The sequence below is a fragment of the Sarcophilus harrisii genome, chromosome 4 (assembly GCF_902635505.1).
Source record: "Sarcophilus harrisii chromosome 4, mSarHar1.11, whole genome shotgun sequence".
Lineage (NCBI taxonomy): Eukaryota > Metazoa > Chordata > Mammalia > Dasyuromorphia > Dasyuridae > Sarcophilus > Sarcophilus harrisii.
The window spans coordinates 161,140,455-161,158,716 of NC_045429.1; the positions used below are offsets into that span (position 1 = coordinate 161,140,455).

General features: G+C 35.4%; 1 pseudogene; it reads left to right on the forward strand.

Moving 5' to 3' along the window:
• Positions 1 to 698: 698 nt before the first annotated feature.
• On the forward strand, positions 699 to 15,379 carry LOC116423589 (annotated as a pseudogene).
• The last annotated feature ends 2,883 nt before the right edge of the window (positions 15,380 to 18,262 follow it).

The following is an 18,262-nucleotide window of genomic DNA, read 5'->3' on the forward strand; positions in this document are numbered from 1 at the left end:
AAGATGGGGCCATGAAGCTAAACCTCTCCATCACATTTATAGCATGCAAATAAAACTTATTCCATGTAGAAAGAATAGACAGAAATCTAAGGAATTCCAGGAAAATTTATGAGACTTAGAGCAGGAAGAGATCCTAGAAATCATCTAAGATTCCAAGCATTATTTTTTCATAATTGTAGAAACTGTGTCCCAAAGAGGGAAAATAACTTTCCCAATCACCTAGATTATAAGTAGCCGAGTTAGGATTTCCACCCAAGTTCTTCTGATTGTAAATCCTTTGCTTTTTCTATTATACTATTGATCTCTTCTGTCCAGCATAAACTATTCATTTTTTGCACTGTTAAATGGCTTCTGTTAATGAGTCTATCCATTTGTTTTTCCCCCAAAATGGTAGTCCTTTTCTTTATACTCAGAAAGAGTCTCCTCTAGAAGGAGGATTTGTTTGCATTAAGGCAAACTAAAATCCATCATTGGATTGTGAATTACTATTGGATCTAGCAAAATAGTTCAGTAACACTGAATATAATATAGATGCTCACTAAAAAAAATACTGGTTTTAGTGACTGCCTTCTTTGTGTAGGAAGTCATAGAATCACCTAGGTTCTGGAAAGGACCCTAAAAATCATCTCTCATAGACATTAATTTTATAGATGAGGAAACTGAAGTTCCATAAGAGATGAAATTATGTACCCGAGGTCATGCCGGTAATAAAAACAAGATCCAAGTTTTGAGTCTAGGATTAAAAGGCTTGAGCAATATATGTCAGATCTCAGAGCAAAACAAAGAAATCATGTTCTGTCCTCTGGAGTAAAATATAACAGCAAGGGTTTCCTTTAAATGCAACTTTGTTAGGCAATGGCAACTCACTGTGAATTGAGCTTGATACCAAAAAGGCTATGTGCTGGAGGGAGCTGTGTGTGCCATAGAATGGAAAGCTGTTTGGAACTGGCACAGAGGGGCCATTGCTAGGCTCTGGGAAAGTCACCAAGCCCTTAGGGGAGAGAGGTAAGGCTGGGCCTCATTTCCTGCATGGTGCTATGGGAAAGGAGACTTTAAAAAAGTCTCTAGGTGGAAAATTCCTTAAGGCTTCATCACAGGTTCACCATTTCAGAGGAGAAGATCTTGGGTCTCCTAATTCTGTACCTACTGCTTAGATCACTTCTGAACTTTCAAGAAAAAATAAGAGGCCAAAAATGAAGTCTTTGTCCAATTATCTTTTATAGAAGAATTTATTGAATGTATCCAGGATAGTAAATGATCACTATCCTATATACCCACTATCTTATATGATACTAATGCTGTTTTTTTTTAATTAAGAAAACATCTTTGACTTTGAACTCAAGTAACCATGAATGCTGGAGCCTTTGCCTTTCCCCAATTTGCAAGGAATGGCAGAATTGCTTCTATCAGAGCGGCTTAGCTCAAATCATCAAAGCTGTTTTATTTATAACCTGCTTAGTGGGAGAGGAGTTGAGAGATAATCAAGCATATCATAGAGACATCCTCGGCACCAAGTGCTCACAGCATGCATCTTCAGATCCCCCATCCCACCCCTTTCCCATTGTTCTGATAGAAGGGAAAATGAAGGGAAGAAATAAGTGAGGTAAGAATATAAAGAGGTCCAGGGAGGGGGATTGGCATATTTATGTTTATGTTTTAGAAGGGATTCTTATATAGGTTGTTTTTTTGGTCTGTGTGTATTTTTTAAAGAGAGACAGATTCACATTCTGAAATGAGTGAGTGATCAATGCAGAGAACCTTGTTTTATTGTTTTAAATTATTTTACAACTCATTTATAGCCCCCTTTGCTCAGAAAATGACAGCACCCAAGAGATAAGTGACCTGTTGCAGACAAATAGGTCAAGCATCCTTAGCAGCAACAAAAGCAACCTTGCAAGTTGGAGAAAGACCTTGAGGTCAGAGGGCAGAATGATTGGAACCAATGTAGTTATCTTTCTTCTCTTTTTCACTGCATCAGCAAGCTGCTTTCCTCTCTGACTTAACTCCTGTGGGAAATGAAGCAACCCTCAGGATACTCAGTAGGTTATTTAATGTGAACAGCTTTACAATCACTAGCCAGAAAATACTGTGGAAGAACAAATATTAATAACATAGTAGAGGCAATTTTAAAAGCTGAGGATATTGTGTTTTGGACACATTATTACTTGCTCCTGAATTTCATTACTCACATAGGGGGAAAAATACATTATGAGATCTGACTTGTCCCAGTCAGATTTTAAAATGTATATATAAGGTAGTCATTAAATGCTGATCAAAGCTATTTTATATAAAAAGAAAAAAGATAATATTTCCCCAAGGATAAGATCATTTCCCAGTCATCTCATGATGTATGCAGGTGAAGGATCTAAGAGTAAGATTTCACTTTTATAGTAAAGGAGATAAATGTGTTCCTGAGAGATTTAAGTATTTTCAGATAATATGCTCATAACAGAGTCTCTGATAATCTCAAAAAAGAAGTCAATATATTGGAGATATTTAATATTTTTCTTTCAGTTTTTAAGAGATGCATCAGCAACATGCAGAAGTAAGTCTCCTATCCTATTGTTGAAATAACCTGTCTTTTCTTCCTTGCCCACAGGAGCACTGTTTTTGGATTTGGGGACATGGTGCTAAGCCAACCAGCAAGCAGATCAGTTTCCCCTCTGCCCAAGCCTTCAGAACTCAGTACCCACAGGGGGATTTATTAATGAACAGAACCACAGAAGCTCAGAGTTGGAAGGGACTTCAGAGAGCACTTATTGCATCCTTTACTGGTCACCTAGTCTCTAATTGAAGATTTCTAATGATAGAAAACTGCCAAAGTAGTTCATTTCTACTATTACAAAGTCAGTTTTTGAGATGGAAATTTTTTCTTATATTAAACCTAAACATAGCTTTGGGTGATTTCCACTCACTGCTCCTTGTTCAACCCTGGGGCAATATTGTTGTTGTTCAGTTATTCAGTCATGTCTGCCTTTTTGTGATTCCATGGACCATAACTCTCCAGGTCCTTCTATCTTCCACTATCTCCAAAGTCTGTCTGAGCTCATGTTTGTTGTTTTCAGGGCACTTTCTATCTTATCTTGTTAGCTTCTCCTTTTGTCTTCAATTTTCCCTAGTGTCAAAGTCTTTTCTAATGAGTCCTGTCTTCTCAAAGTATTTAAGCTTCAGCTTTAATATTTGTCCTTCCAAAGAGTAGTTGGAAGAATATGTCTAATTTGTGTTCCACATGCCAACCTTTCAAATACACGAAACCGGATATCCACTGCCCCTTTATTTTATCTTCTACAGGCTAAACACATCTAGTTCCTTTAACTTATTCTTCTATGCTATGGTCTTCATTCCATCCAGCTGTACCAGAAAAGCTTGCTTCGGACTCCTTTTCTTTTAAAGCTTTTGCTAAAATGTGGCCTCCCAATCTGAATATAAAACTCTAGAGATGATCTGACCAGAGAAAGGCCTTGGAGGGCCGGTAAGGGTCCTCAAACTTTTTAAATAGGGGGCCAGTTTACTGTCCCTCAAATTGTTGGAGGGCAGGTATAGTAAAAACAAAAACTTTGTTTTGTGGACCTTTAAATTAAGAAACTTCATAATCCTGGGTGAGGGGGAATAAACATCCTCAGCTGCCACATCTGGCCCGCGGTCCGTAGTTTGAGCATCCCTTTATAGGTTCTTTGTCTTTATCTTGTGGTATAGTGAAAAGAGCACCATGCTTTGAGTCAGAGACTTATGGTGTTTAGAGCATTCTTTTGATCTACCATTCTAAAGTTTTTTTTTTTCTTGGTAAGACTCTGTCTCTGTCTGTCTTTCCCTGTCTCTGTCCCTCTGTCTTTCCATTTATGTCTCTCTCTGTCTCTCTATCTCTGTCTCTGTCTCTGTCTCTTTCTCTGTCTCTCTCTCTCTCTCTCTGTCTCTGTCTCTCTCAGTTTCTGTGTGTGTGTGTGTGTGTGCACAGTTAAACTTAAGTGACTTCCCAGGGTCACACAACTAGGAACTTTTAAAATGCCCAAAGCCAAATTTGAACTCAGATCCTCCTGATTTCAAGCTAATTCTGTATTTGCTGTACTGCGCAGCTACCCCTAGGACTGATGATCCTTATGTGGATCTTTGATGATGTCATAAGACATGTCCACATTTCTACTTGACGACATAACCATGCCCACCTGATCCCACTCTCCTACCTCTCTATTTGGCCATTTTTATATGTCTTGAAAACTTTAAGAGCAATGATTTTCGAATAACTTACTATTGTTTCCCATAGTGAGAAAACTAGAGTGGAATAGGAGCAGAACAAGCCAGCAAGGCTTTCTTGGTCAGCTAGAAATTGAGGATGGCTTCTCCTGACATCCTCCATTCTGCTGCATTTGAAGTCAGGGGCTATGGTGAGAACATGGTATAACTGGAGAGATTACACTAAAAGCTTGACTGAAACCCAGACTAATGAAGACTGGGGCCTGGATGGAAAAGGGGTCTCAAGTCCACAGCAAACCTGCCTTTGTGCCAGCTTTGGGCAAGGGTTCCCATTCCCTTCTCTTTTCAGTGGCCATGCAGAGAACTTTGAACGCATCTTATTGCACTGAAGCACATCAGCGAGGGGGAAACTATGCTCTCTCCTCTGTTTGTTTGTTCTGAAGAAAGGTGCTCTTTTATGATTTCCCAAAGGGCTTTGTTAATACTGCATGATTCTAGCTCTTTGATCTGCTGGCAGAGAGGACTAGAAATTGACAACCATTTCCTCTAATCTTGCTTTACCACCCCCTCTGATTCAAGCCTCCAGAGATTGCCTGTGCAAAGCCCAAAAATATTTAATGAAACGAGAAGCTCCAGCCGGTTCAGCGTGGCCTCAGACTGCAGCAGGGCTTTAATGCATTTACATAACTTGGATTGTCAGGCTGGCACCAGTGTACAGGTGACCTCACCTGTCCTCCTAGTTAATCTTGTTGTGTAAACGGGTGAGTTTGCTGTTTCCCTGCTGAGGAGACTAGATGTTCTTGGCACCTGGACAGGTGGCTTAAGGCATGACTCAGAAGTATATAACAACTCAGGGAGAACTTAATTATCGTCAGCGGCAGCCCCTAGAAATCTCTGGCCGGCTTTATGAGCTGGTTTCCCCCTGAATGTGATCACCTGTAGTCTCTGAAATAGCCACTCCATGAAAACCACCCCAACCTGGGGGAGGAGAATAAGAGAATGCTAGAGATGGTTACCAGAGAATGACATCCAGGCCTAAATGCACTTTCATTGTTGCAGGCGCTCTCTGCCTAGGGGTACTTACTGTCATCAATTCTGAATCATCTCATGTGCCTCACCTCCCTTTCCAGAGAAATTCACCAATTTTCTCAACTGGTTGTATTGCTCATGAGGAGGGATCAGGCTGAACTTTGCAGAACAGCAAGCAAATGAAAACTCTTACTTTCCTGTCAGTGATGATGACCTTTCCTGTCAGAAAAGTCAACTCTATGCAAAGTTGGGGTGGATCATAGTAAAATTAGTATCATATATATAATATTATAATTTATATGTATATATAATTTATATATTATAATATATGATATATTATATAGAAGGTAGGTCTATAAAAAAAGTAGCATTATACAAAAGAAAGAGGTCTGGATTTGGAGTCATATCCACAAATTACATTTTGTATGGTCTTAGGAAAGTCATTTTTAACATTTATAAGTTTCAGATTCATCAATGAAATGGAACTATATGCTTATAAAGCAAAAAGCAAGGAATGAATGATGAAATATATATATATATATATATATATATATATATATATATTCATTGCCTCAAGATGTCACAAAAAGGTCAGAAAGAGCCCCAGAATATAGGGTATCCCCTTTGCTAAGCTTATGGAAAAACACAGATAATTGTGTCACAGAATAGACAGTCACAGAAGGAAATGTCCTTACCTATGATATCATTGATCTAATGGAATATTTGGGCAAAATTGGAATGCCAGTAGTGATCCTATGTGAACTGACAAGGCTGTTAAAAGAACTGGATGAGATGATGTAACTGTTATACAAATGGGACTTATTATTTACATATTGAAAGGGTGGTTTGCTGTATCTAGAAATTGCCTTTGGCCTTATATCACAGGATGTTTACCCTGAGTACCTACCTGGCAGCTATAGTGAACCAAGGAAAAGGAGATTTGTTATTGTTGATTTTGATAAAGATCATGATAAACAATAGTTGTTATTCTTTCTGATGGAGTCAAAATAGAAATGGTCTTAGGACATAGGTTGATATATTATTATTGTCCTTTTATGTTTCATACCCAGTGGACTCTAGCCCAAGTGGTAAGATATTTGCTTTTTTATAATTAAATAAATATATTGCAATTATGCTTGTTATTATTATTTAGGGATGAGGAAGTGGATAAGATATCTGCTTTTTTATAATTGAATAAATATATTGCAATTATTATTGTTATTATTATTTAGGGATGGGCCCTGAGATTTCATTGAAATAGAGAAATTCCAGTTAAGGAGGCACTGTTTATCAGTGCAAATTAACACTTTCTGTGTGATGTATTATCTTAAGGAGTTGCCAAAAGCATGGAGAGGTTCAATGACTAGCCCTGGGTCACATGGCCAACATTTACTAGAGGCAGGATTTGAACCCATGGATTATTCTTATTATTGTCTTTATTTATATAATGAAGGGTTGTATGTTATATAATTTAGAATTAATGAGGGATTTTTATAACTAAGGATATTTCATTTTCTGATTTTATAGAAGAATGACATCACCGAAATATAGCATGTTTTCCATTAATATACAAACTCCCTCAGGATAGGGATTATTTTTAATGTGTTTTGCTTTTGTATTCACAGCATTTACACTGAGCCTGGAAAATAGTGCTTATCAACATGTCGATTTATTGATGTTTGTGGATTGTATTAAAATTTAAAGGCCAATGTTAGAACTTTTTGAAAAGGTAAATTGTGGAATAAAAGAACTTTGACCTAAAAAAAGGATTTAGAGATTTTATAATGTAGATTGTTTGCCATAATTTGATTAATTTCCAGGGAAATAAAGTGACTATGTAATGCAAGAATTTTTTTTTAAGTAAGTATGAGAGATAAGACTCTCTTAAGAGAAGGCACATAGGTAGGTAGAATGAAGGATTTACTGTTAAGTCAGGAAAAAGTTGAGTTCAAATCCTTCTTCTAGTATTCATAAACTTTATAATTTTGAGCAAGTCATTTAAATTTTCTGAGTTTTAGTATCCTTATCTGTAAAATGGTCATGATAATGTCTGTACTGTCTATGCTTTGAGGATTAAGTACATTTAAAATGCTATGTAAATATCAGTTTTTGGAGCACTGAGGTGGCACAGTTAGGCCTAAAATCCCAAAGATATGAGGTAAAATATGACCTCAGATACTTACTAACTGTGTGCCCTGAGCAAGTTATTACTTAATTAACTCTATTTGCCTCAGTTTTATTTTCATCTTTAAAATGAGCTGGAAAGGAAAATGGCTAGTTACTCTAGAATCTTTTCCAAGACAGCCCCAAATAAGGTCACAAAGAATTGGACACTTTGGAACAATTAAACACCAAGCATTATTGTTCCTTTTGTGAATTTGCCCCTTTACTTTCTCTGCCTCCAGGATATATGGTTTAAAAACTGTTCTTTATTCCTCATCATTGCAATGTAATGGGGTCTAGAATCTGTGGACTTTTTTTTTTTTTGCCTGAAAGAAAAATCAAAGGATTCATTTTTGTATATCCTTTCTGCAATATATACTTCAAGAGAGCAAAACAAAAGCAAGTCTAGCTCATCTACACACTCTCAAATAATAATAACAGCAAACATTTTTGAAAATCTAAGAGCCCTCTTCATTTTCATTATCTTTCCATTATTGGTGCATCAGACATCAGCGTTCCTAGTTTTTTCATTAGATATAAAGAACCACATCAAGTTTACCCATATATTTTGATCCTTCATTACCATTGAGGGAATTATTTACAATATACTATGGAAAATCCAGCATAAGGGATGCTTAAGTGATTATAATTGCTGAGAATAAAGAGGAATTTGCTTTCCCTGAAACACTTTTAAGTCTCATCCAAGGTGTTGTGGGGAAGTATGTGCATATCACATCTGAATTTAGGTATTTGGGTGGTAATCTATAGTCATTCCATTAACCCAACACATTTCAGTTCACACTTATAAGGCAGCTTTTAGTAATCAACATATATATTTTAGGATGAGCAATGTGACTAACCATGAGGAAGACAATGACATTGTACCTACTGTTTAGTTTTGTTTCTAGATTAAGGTTCTTAGCCCCATGGACATCTATGGTGTCCGTGAATAGATTTTAGGGAATACATGAATTTGGATGGGAACAAAAATCATATTCTTTATTTTCACTCAACTTTGTTTCATTTGTAAAGCTATGCATTTCATTTTATGCATTAAAAACATTATTATGAGAAGGGCTTTATAGGCTTCATTATTTTTCCAAAGAGGGTCAGGACATAAAAGAGTTAAAAATCTTTATTTTAAATGAATTTTGATTGAGTTTAGACCACCATAGCAAGTTAAGCAGGGAATCACAAAGAATTTCTAGTCTTAAATTAGAGTGAGGATTCTGAAAGAGAGGTGACCAGAATTGAGATTAAAAAAAGAAACAGACAAGTTTGAGCATAAGTTAGTTGGAGCTAATCTATATCTGAAAGAAAAAAAATATGTTTGTTTAAGGAACCATTTGAGAAGAAAATCAAATATATGTATTAAGTATATGTCTTTTTAAAACTGAACCAGTGATTTCATTGATATAGGAAACATTCTATCAATGCATCTACTTCATGATTCATACTCTTAAAGAATATATGTATGTATGCACATGTATATATGTGTACAGACATATGTATGTATTAATAAAATTCAACATCGACCTATACATATGTGCATATGTGTGTACACATTCATACACATGGCACTGAATTTTTGAGGGTAAATAAGATCAATGAACAAACATAGAGTATGAATAAGAGAAGGGGATCAGGAATTAAGATATGGGTTTGAACCTACAGAAAGAGATGAGGAAATGGTGACCTGTTTGCACCTTGTCCCTCAGTGACTACCTTGGCTGATAGAAAATATTCTGTAGCTCCCTCAGACCAACCTGGTACTGTAGAGACAGAGAGAGATAAATAAATGTATGCATTTGATAGGGCTGGAGATTGGAAAGTGGAAATGTAGTCTGTGAAGTAAAAACACCCTGAAAATTATCTTGTTTATGTTACCCAAGCCATTTTGGGAGATACAAGCAAAACACTCAGAATGCTTGTAGAAATCAATGGATACTGATCTCCTGTGGAGGTTCTGTCCTGAATAAAAAACCCTGGGAGAACACCCTTACCTGTACTTCCCTGAGAGTGATAGCAGGGAACCTGAACTTTAATGTTTTTAGCCTGCCTATCATTGGGAAGGAAAAGGGGAAGTATTGATTTTACTTGCTTTTATCACTGATTAAATCCTCTATACAAGTGGGTCTTTGTAAGTACATTAAAGAAAACAACTCAAGGTAAAAGGATGGAGAGAGAGCTAATAAGATGTATCTCATAGGTAGAAATCCCAACTCATGTCCTTAGGCCAAGGAGAATGTAGGTACTGCCCACATCAGGGAAAAAGCCACGGGATTATTGGCAAGAAAATATTGTGAGAACCATTTAGATGCACAGGAAGCTAAGATATCCTAAAGCAGGAGTTTTAAAGTTATTTTGGAGGAACATAGATTCTTTTGGCTGTCTAGTGAAGCATATATGGACCCATTCTCAAAATGTTTTTAAATGGATAAAAGAAAATATTTAGGATTACAGAGGAAACCAATTATACTGAAATATAGTTATTAAAAAAAAGCCCAGGTTACAAACCTCTGCCCAGAGTCCTCTGGTGCTAGCTGTTAATATGATAAATGGAAATGAATGTTTGATTGACAAATAAATGAGTGTTGAAGAGGGTCAGGGACTAGTGCCAGAGCCTTTTATACTTTCATTTATATTTGTACAAATTTGGGTTGTGAATTTACCTATCTTTCCTTAATTGTATTACATTCCTAAAATGTAATTTTTCTCTCTATTCTCCACTCAAAACATTAGTCCAATGGCATGCTACAGTAGTACATGAGGTATTCTGGAAAATGCTTTAAAAAAAAAAAACAGCTTTTGGAGGGGGGGAGAACCCAACATATACTTTCAATAAACTTAAAAGTTTATTTAAAGTATATCTTTTATTAACATTTTTTCAATAACTGTCAAGTCTGAAATCAACAAAACAACAAATCAAACCCTAATTTCTAGAATTTGCCTATTTCTAAGATATAAATGTTCACACTGAAAACTTCAAAACAATTCCAACATATTTCAAGAAATATTAATAAGCATTGATGACATATATTAATTGCTCAAAAGTGCTGAGAGTGATAGAAAAAAATCAACATTATTAATGACTGTCAAGGCAGAGATTATCTTGATTGTATAATTTAAGCAAATAATCTTTTTTAGAAATCCTATTTTAGAGGTCAAATCCTGTAATAACAGTAATGCTGGATTTAAGGAAAAGAACAAGAGGTTACATAGTTCTCGGATATTTTGAATCCTAATTTTAATTATTTTTTTCCCAAAAGAAGCAACAGTATCTGGGATTCACTAATTGTTGGGAAGTTCTAGATGACCAGGAAGCTACATCGTGGAAGTCAGGACTAATCAGATCCTAGTGATGAATTTCTTCTGGGCCTACCCCATATTGGAATAGAAAGTGGGGAGTAGAGCAGAGAAGGATGTTGAAGTCAATCAAGTCTTAGAGGCAACTGTCTTCTTTTAGGTAGAAAACTCTTTATGCTGTGGATGAAAGGAAGAATAATGCCTCAGGGAAATACTGATCCTATAAAGAAATTGGACAGTTTAGAAGAATTATTTAAAATAATTTAGAACAAAGCAAAGCCACAAAACTCCTTTCCCTAGTAGGAGACTTTTTTAACCCTTTTTATGCAAGGAATGTTTTCAATTCCCAACATTCTGTTGTCTTCTTAGTTCTAACTAATGCATGATATGACCAGATTTAACTAAAAGCTGCAAGATAATTAATTCAATGAAGGAAAAAAATATCATTTGGGGAAAGATTCTCCACAGTTAAGAAGATCTAGTTTACTTACATGGATTATTGCTTACCATATTCACATGCCTCCATATTTCCCCGATTCAATAAAAGACCAAGAGGCAAAATGTTGAAATTATGCAAATAAGGCATTGCTGGGTTTGCAGTCTAGAGAACTGTAGGAAGTACTGGTGGAAAACTCCAAGGAAAACTTGTTCTTCTTTGCTTGACAACATCGATTAGTAGCATTCTCTAGCTTTAGTTCTTCCAAGTTGTCTAAACACTTATCAAGCTTTTGAGGACAACAATTTGTCACCTAGAAAAGCACAAAAAGAATGTCAGATAGATTAAATTTAAAACTTTATCTTTTCTTTCTCTAGTGTCCTTCCTATTCTTTACTCCCAGACATTATGTGAGTTTTTTGCTTTTCCTCAGTCTCTAGTTTTGGAATAGCTTCACAAATATGCTATATCAAGTATCCCTTGAATAGTCCTTGCCCATACAGTCTTAGAAAGTGATACATTTTGCTAGACTTTATCAGAAGTCCCCCAAATTCCATAAAGGTACTCCAGTTTTCTTAAATTTGGGTCTCAACTTTTTTACTAACCATCTTTTAAAAAATTAACAGTATTTCATTTTTGGAAACACATGCAAAGACAGTTTTCAAAATTCACCTTTGCAAAACCTTATGTTCCAGTTTTTTTCTCTCTCTGCTTCCCAAGGCAGCAAGCATTCCAATATAGGTTAAACATGTACAGTTCTTCTAAACATAATTGTCCTGTGCAAGAAAAATCATATCAAAAGGGAAAAAAACCGCAAGAAAGGAAAATAAACAAGCAAGCAAATAAACAATAACAACAAAGATGAAAATACTATGCTTTGATCCACATTCAATCTCTATAGTTTTCTCTCTGAATGTGGATGACACTTTCTATCATAAATCTACTGGAATTGCCTCAAATAACCTCAATGTTGAAAAGAGCTAATTCCATCATAGGTGATCATCATATAACCTTGTTACTATGTACAATGTTCTCTTGGTTCTCCTCATTTCACTTAGTATCAGTTCATGTAAGTCTTTCCGGGCCATTCTGAAATCAGCCTGCTCACTATTTAATATAGAATAATAATATTCCATTATATTTGTATACCATAATTTATTCAGCCATTCCCTAACTGATGGGCATTCACTCCATTTCCATTTAATTGATCATCTTAAGAAATTATACTGGGCCACTTAATCATTCTTACCTTCTTTAAATATGGCAATTGTGAGAGGAAATTCCCATCTATTTTTCATAACCTGGATCTCAAAGGGACTAGATTGGGAAAATATAATTTTGGGTATTGTCTAGCTCAGTGGTTCTCAAAGTATGGTCTAGAGAATCCTGGAGATCTCTGAAACCCCTTTAGAGGGTCTACAAATTCAAAAATAGTTTTCATCTCCAATATGGTAAATGTCTATAAATATAATCCAGATAAACAAAAACTCTTTGGAGAGATCCTTAATAATTTTTAATGGGATAAAAATAGTGAAAACAAAAGTTTGATAACCACTGGTCTAGCTCCTTGCTAGGGTACAGAAGGGCCAGCATTCTCTTGTCTCTTTCTACCCAAATCTTCTACCCTACATTGTGTAGAAGAAAAAAATTTATATTCCAGATAAATCTCTCTGGAAATCACCACCATGAAACTGTGGCACTCAATCCAATTTCACTCAAATCAAATCAGAAAACACTTATCAAGTGGCCATTATGTACAGAGAACTTTGCTGAGGGCTGGGCACTAAAAATGGAAACAAAGATTGACTCTGATATCAAGGAACTCATAATTTAATGAGAGGGAAAACATACTCTGTTGGGGGAGTGAAATAAAGGCAAAAGAGAGGCAGCATGATGTAGCACATTGGACTTGAGGTCAAGAAGACCTGGTTTCAAGTCTAGCTTTATATACTTACTGACTGTGTGATACTTGGTATATCACTAAACTTCTCTGTGCCTCAGTTGCCTCATTTGTAAAATAATCAGGTGGATTCAATGATTTCTAAGGTCTAAATCAAAATCATCTCTAAATCTCTAAACTTATGATCCAAAGGCTAGAACAGGAAAAATGTCTGGGACACAGTAGACTACACAGTAGTATTATTGACTCACTGACTGAGGATCCTGGAAGAAATAGCGAAAGGCCACAATCAGGGAGCGATCTCCCTGTGTGAAAAGCTTTCCAAAGCTTGGTATCAAAGGCAGCTTCCAGGGTGAAGGGACAAGAACACCTTGTCTCTTGTTGTCCAGCAATAATACTTCAGTTACCCAAAGGTCCCCAGTCCCAGTCGCACACAGTTATCTTTATCCAAAATAGCTAATATTAGTTGCCTTATCTTCAGCACAATTTCTACCCTGACCTACAGTGAAGGTATTTAGTGTACACAGAACTCTATTTGCTTCTAAAAGTTCCCACCAAAATCCCTCAGCACTATTATTACTCTGTAATGGGAACAGGGATATAAAGGATTTGTATATAATCTCTCAATATAGGACTTTGGAAAAAGGGAGCAGGGAGAGGGAGAATAGCTCCTCATATAGTTCTAAGAAATCCATTTTGTTTTATGAGGATGATGATGGCTGTCCATATTACCTTAAGTTTTTCCCTTAATTCTCTCCAAGACAGCTGGGGAAGTTTTAGAATTTAGAATGAGAAATTATCTTGTCCATTTATTTTATAGATGAGGGAATTAAGACCCAGAATAGCAAAACTACTTGCTCAGGGTCATGTACATATAACTATAGATAGGTATAGATATATACAAACATATGTAATAAGCAATAGACCAGGAATTTCCAAATCTAGTATTCTTCCTATGTTCACTCTCCTAAAGAATAATTAAATAAATAATAGGAATATTTCTAGTTCCATATGGAAAAAGCAGTAGTGAACTTTTGAGTGGGAAGAGATTTGGATATAGATCTACCAATTTTGAACCAATGGCAACAGTTTCACCTCTTCATTTCTCTTTTTACCTGATTCGATTAAAGATTTAATATATGTATACGTATGTGCATGCATGTTTATATATGTATATGAGTATCTCTTTCCAGAATTTTTATTAGTTTAAGTATATGTACACATATGTGTATAAAATTTTTAATAAAATTTTAATTAAAGAGTGTGTGTATATATAACTTTCCAGAATTTTTATCACAATATATGTGTTTGTATATATCTATATCTATCTTTCCATCCATCTATCTTTATCACTCCTGAATTTTGAACTTGAATTAGGGATTGATTTATTAATTTCTAATTAATATTCATATCTGATGATAGATTAATTTCTTCTGCACCCATATGAATTTCCTACAAAGAAACATGGTGATTGGCAATTGAGACTAAAAAGTATAACAAAAACATTGTATGGTAGGTGTTTTTAAAAACATCACAAAATAATTACATAAAACAATTGTAGTAAGTTTGTCAGAGGAAAATGGAGAAGAGAAATAAAATTATAGTAGAGGAAAAGTGAACATTTTATAAATGTATATTTTGCTTCTGATGAACTGAGATATATTGATCAAGTATTTATTAAATACTTACTAAAGATGCTCAGAGTGAGATCTCTGATCTATTCTTCTCCTGGAACTTCCAGTGTGCCTTGGCTAGCCTTTCCCTAGTTTTCTAGCATCTCATATGTCACCTGATGGGTATGAATATGGTACTTCAATGCTAGGTAAATGAGCTGGCTTCTTTGCCTTAGATGAAGGATGCAGAAATTCAAAATTACAAAGAGAATGGAGCCATACTGAGCCAAGATCAATTGAAGACAGACCTGTTTGATGAGAATTCTTTCCTGGAGCAGTTTGTAACAGAATTTGCAAGAGGTATGCAACAATGGGAATGCTATAAAACTACAAAAATCTCTATGTAGCTGTCACTAAACAAGAAATCCAGGTAGGGAAGAAATAATGAGGTTCTAGAGACCCCCAGGCTTCAGACAGGACTTCTTCCCATGAAATTGATGGTAGACTATTGAACTAACTAGAATAGCAATCCTTCTCTGCCCCCATCTCTCTCTGGGACTAAGATGTTGAATATAGATTCTTCAATTCTAATGCAGAAACCCCACTGTTTAAAGTCAAGAGAAAGAAATCAAAGGGACTCTTCAGCTCAACTGAGCTTACCCACCAATGTTTTTCATCTGCTAAGAATGACTTTGGAGAAAAAAGTCTAGCAGCATTACCTCGAAAGGATTTTCTGGAATGAAAACGCAGATTTTGGACCAATTCAGACAAGAATAGAGGCACAGATTGGGATCCCACTGTAAAGTTCATGTTAGCAGGCAATATAGTTGATTCTTTGGCAGAGAAATTTTTAATTCAAATATAATGATGGTTGTTCTATATCTCTTGGACTGAGTAAGAGCCAGAACCTGGGGAAATATTGAACCCTCTTCCCTGCAGAGGCTCCTTTATCGCTGTGATCCCTTTCTAGATATTGTACAAATAGATTTATGGTGGGTTTACTAGAAAAACAATAAAAATAAAAACTTCTAAAGTCCATGTGCCTTCTTAAGAAAGTGTTATTAACCTACATCTATATTTATATCAGACTCATTAGTAAATCTCCAAGAGGACTTATAGTTATTCCTATAGTCTGAGTGAAAACTAAAACAAGCAGACATAGGGAAAAAAAGATTAAAGGCAAAAAGTAAAACATCCCTACCCTTAAAGGAATTTGCATTTTATTGGGGAAAACAACATGTATACCAACAAGTAAATTAAATATACATACATACACACACACACACCCATATATATATATATATGTATATATAGTTACAAATCATGGTATCACCTCCCTGAAGTCATGGTCTTCTTTGAGATGTGTATATATATACACACACACACACACACACACACACACATATATATATATACACACACATATACATGCATACATGTATGTGTATATATATATATATATATATACCCACATGTACACACACAAAGCAAACACAAATTAATATGGAGATAGCATTAACATTGGAGAAAGAAATTGCAAACCATTACAGTATCTTTACCAAGAAAATACCACAGACAGTAATTGTGTACTGTGTTTCATGGGGTCATGAAAAGTGACTGAACCACTGAACAAAAATGACAAGGCACTAACAAATGGAAGATCGATATGCTTCTCAGAGGAGTTGTCATTTGATCAAAGTTAGTTAGGTATTACAAGAAATGATGGCAAAGATAGACTCACGGATTTAGTTATAGTACAAAATCAACTCTTACACTCTGAACATCCTTATACATTATAATCTTGATCTTTAACAGTTTGCACAAGTGTTCATCCAATCATCCAATAGTGGGATTACCAAAGAGTCCTATTGTATTAGTTTTGCCCAAGGTGTTAGTATATAAAACCTGCATGATGTGATGTGAGGAATTACATCACTATAGCAGGCCAAAACCTCTATATCATTTTTAGGGTACTTTTGGTTTTCTCCTAGGGTGAACAACATGCTCTGTGTTCTGATTCCATCTCATAAAGAAATGACTTGTTTTCACAGTCCAGGACCCAATATACAAATGTTTATTTGTGAGGCAGGCTCGGCAGGACTCCAATTCTGTCCTACTGTTTGTTTATATGTGAAGGACCAGTTCTTCCCTGTCCTTATTGGCCCTATTTTAACAACAGATATCATTCATCCTTTCCCTAATGTATGGCTCTGTAAGTTTGGGCTTTTATAAGTCAGGTACTGAAAATGTCTGCAATCTTCTTACATTTAGGATAGGAAGTCCCTGTTTTCTAGTACATTTCAACACAGGACAGCTGTTATTAAAAAACTTTCCCCCACTCCTTTCTGTTCCTCTTCATCTGTAGCAAGACCAGACTTGAACTTGTTTATTTGGAGGACTTTTGGAAAAGAGTAGCCCTTCTGAGTCACCTACTTTCTGCTCCTACCCAGCCACTCACCCGTCTGTTACAGAAAGCCTGGCCATGTGTTGTTGTACCAGACTCTCCAGTGCTTCAAGCTACAGGGATAGCTTTTTTTTTTTTTTGCCTCTGCAAGATTACATTTTATAAACAGCACATCACCTCGCCATTCTAAGACCACATCACGGCTTTCTGATTTATTACTTGGCACTGGTTCCATCACCTGTTATTCTACTTATAGAAGTTATATTTTTGAAAATATATGAAGCATAAAATTAAGAATAGGCAAGCTTTCTTGGCTTCCCAGGTTGGGAGTATAGAATGTCCTAGAAATTGAGAACTATGATTTTTAGTAGTTGCCAGAACAAGATGTATAGAAAGAAAAGTGAAGCTAACACCTATTTCCAGGAACTCAGTAGGCTATGAAACACAACTCATTAAACTGCTGAGCATAATATTATATAAAGACTCATTCTAACTAATCAGCAAATAAACATTAAATACTTTACTAAGTGCCATGTACTATATTAGGTACTAGGATGTCTAGTTGTCATAGAAATGAAAGACCCTTCTTTATATGTGTATATTAATGTGTAAATATGTGTATAAATGATCATTGTTGCATATATGAATATATGCATGTATAAATATCTTATGTATGTTTACACACATTAATGCACATGTGTATATAAATAATTTATATATGCTATATTCACATATTATAATATACATATATAAAATGCATGCATTCATGCATGTATGTGTAGTAGTTGGCTTGGATAGAATGCTAGACCTGGAGTAAGGAAATTTGGACTTAGATACTGAAACTATATGATTCTGGGCAAGTCAGTTACCCCTGTTTGCCTTAGTTTCCTCATCTGTAAAATGAGCTAGAGAAATAAATGGAAAACTACTCCAGTATCTTTGTTAAGGAAAGCCCAAATGTGATCACAAAGATTTAGACATGATATATAATATATGTATATATATATATATATATATACAATACATATATGCAAGCATGTGTATATAAAAATATATATATATATATATATATATACATATGTACATACATCTCCCTCTAGATCTACCTATTTATTCATTTTAGGCTGCACCTGGGATTTTATTGGCAAAGAGAATTTCAGATGTAATGTACAGGCCTAGGCAGTTGGTTGGGGCATTCACAAATTATGAAGGTTATCCGGG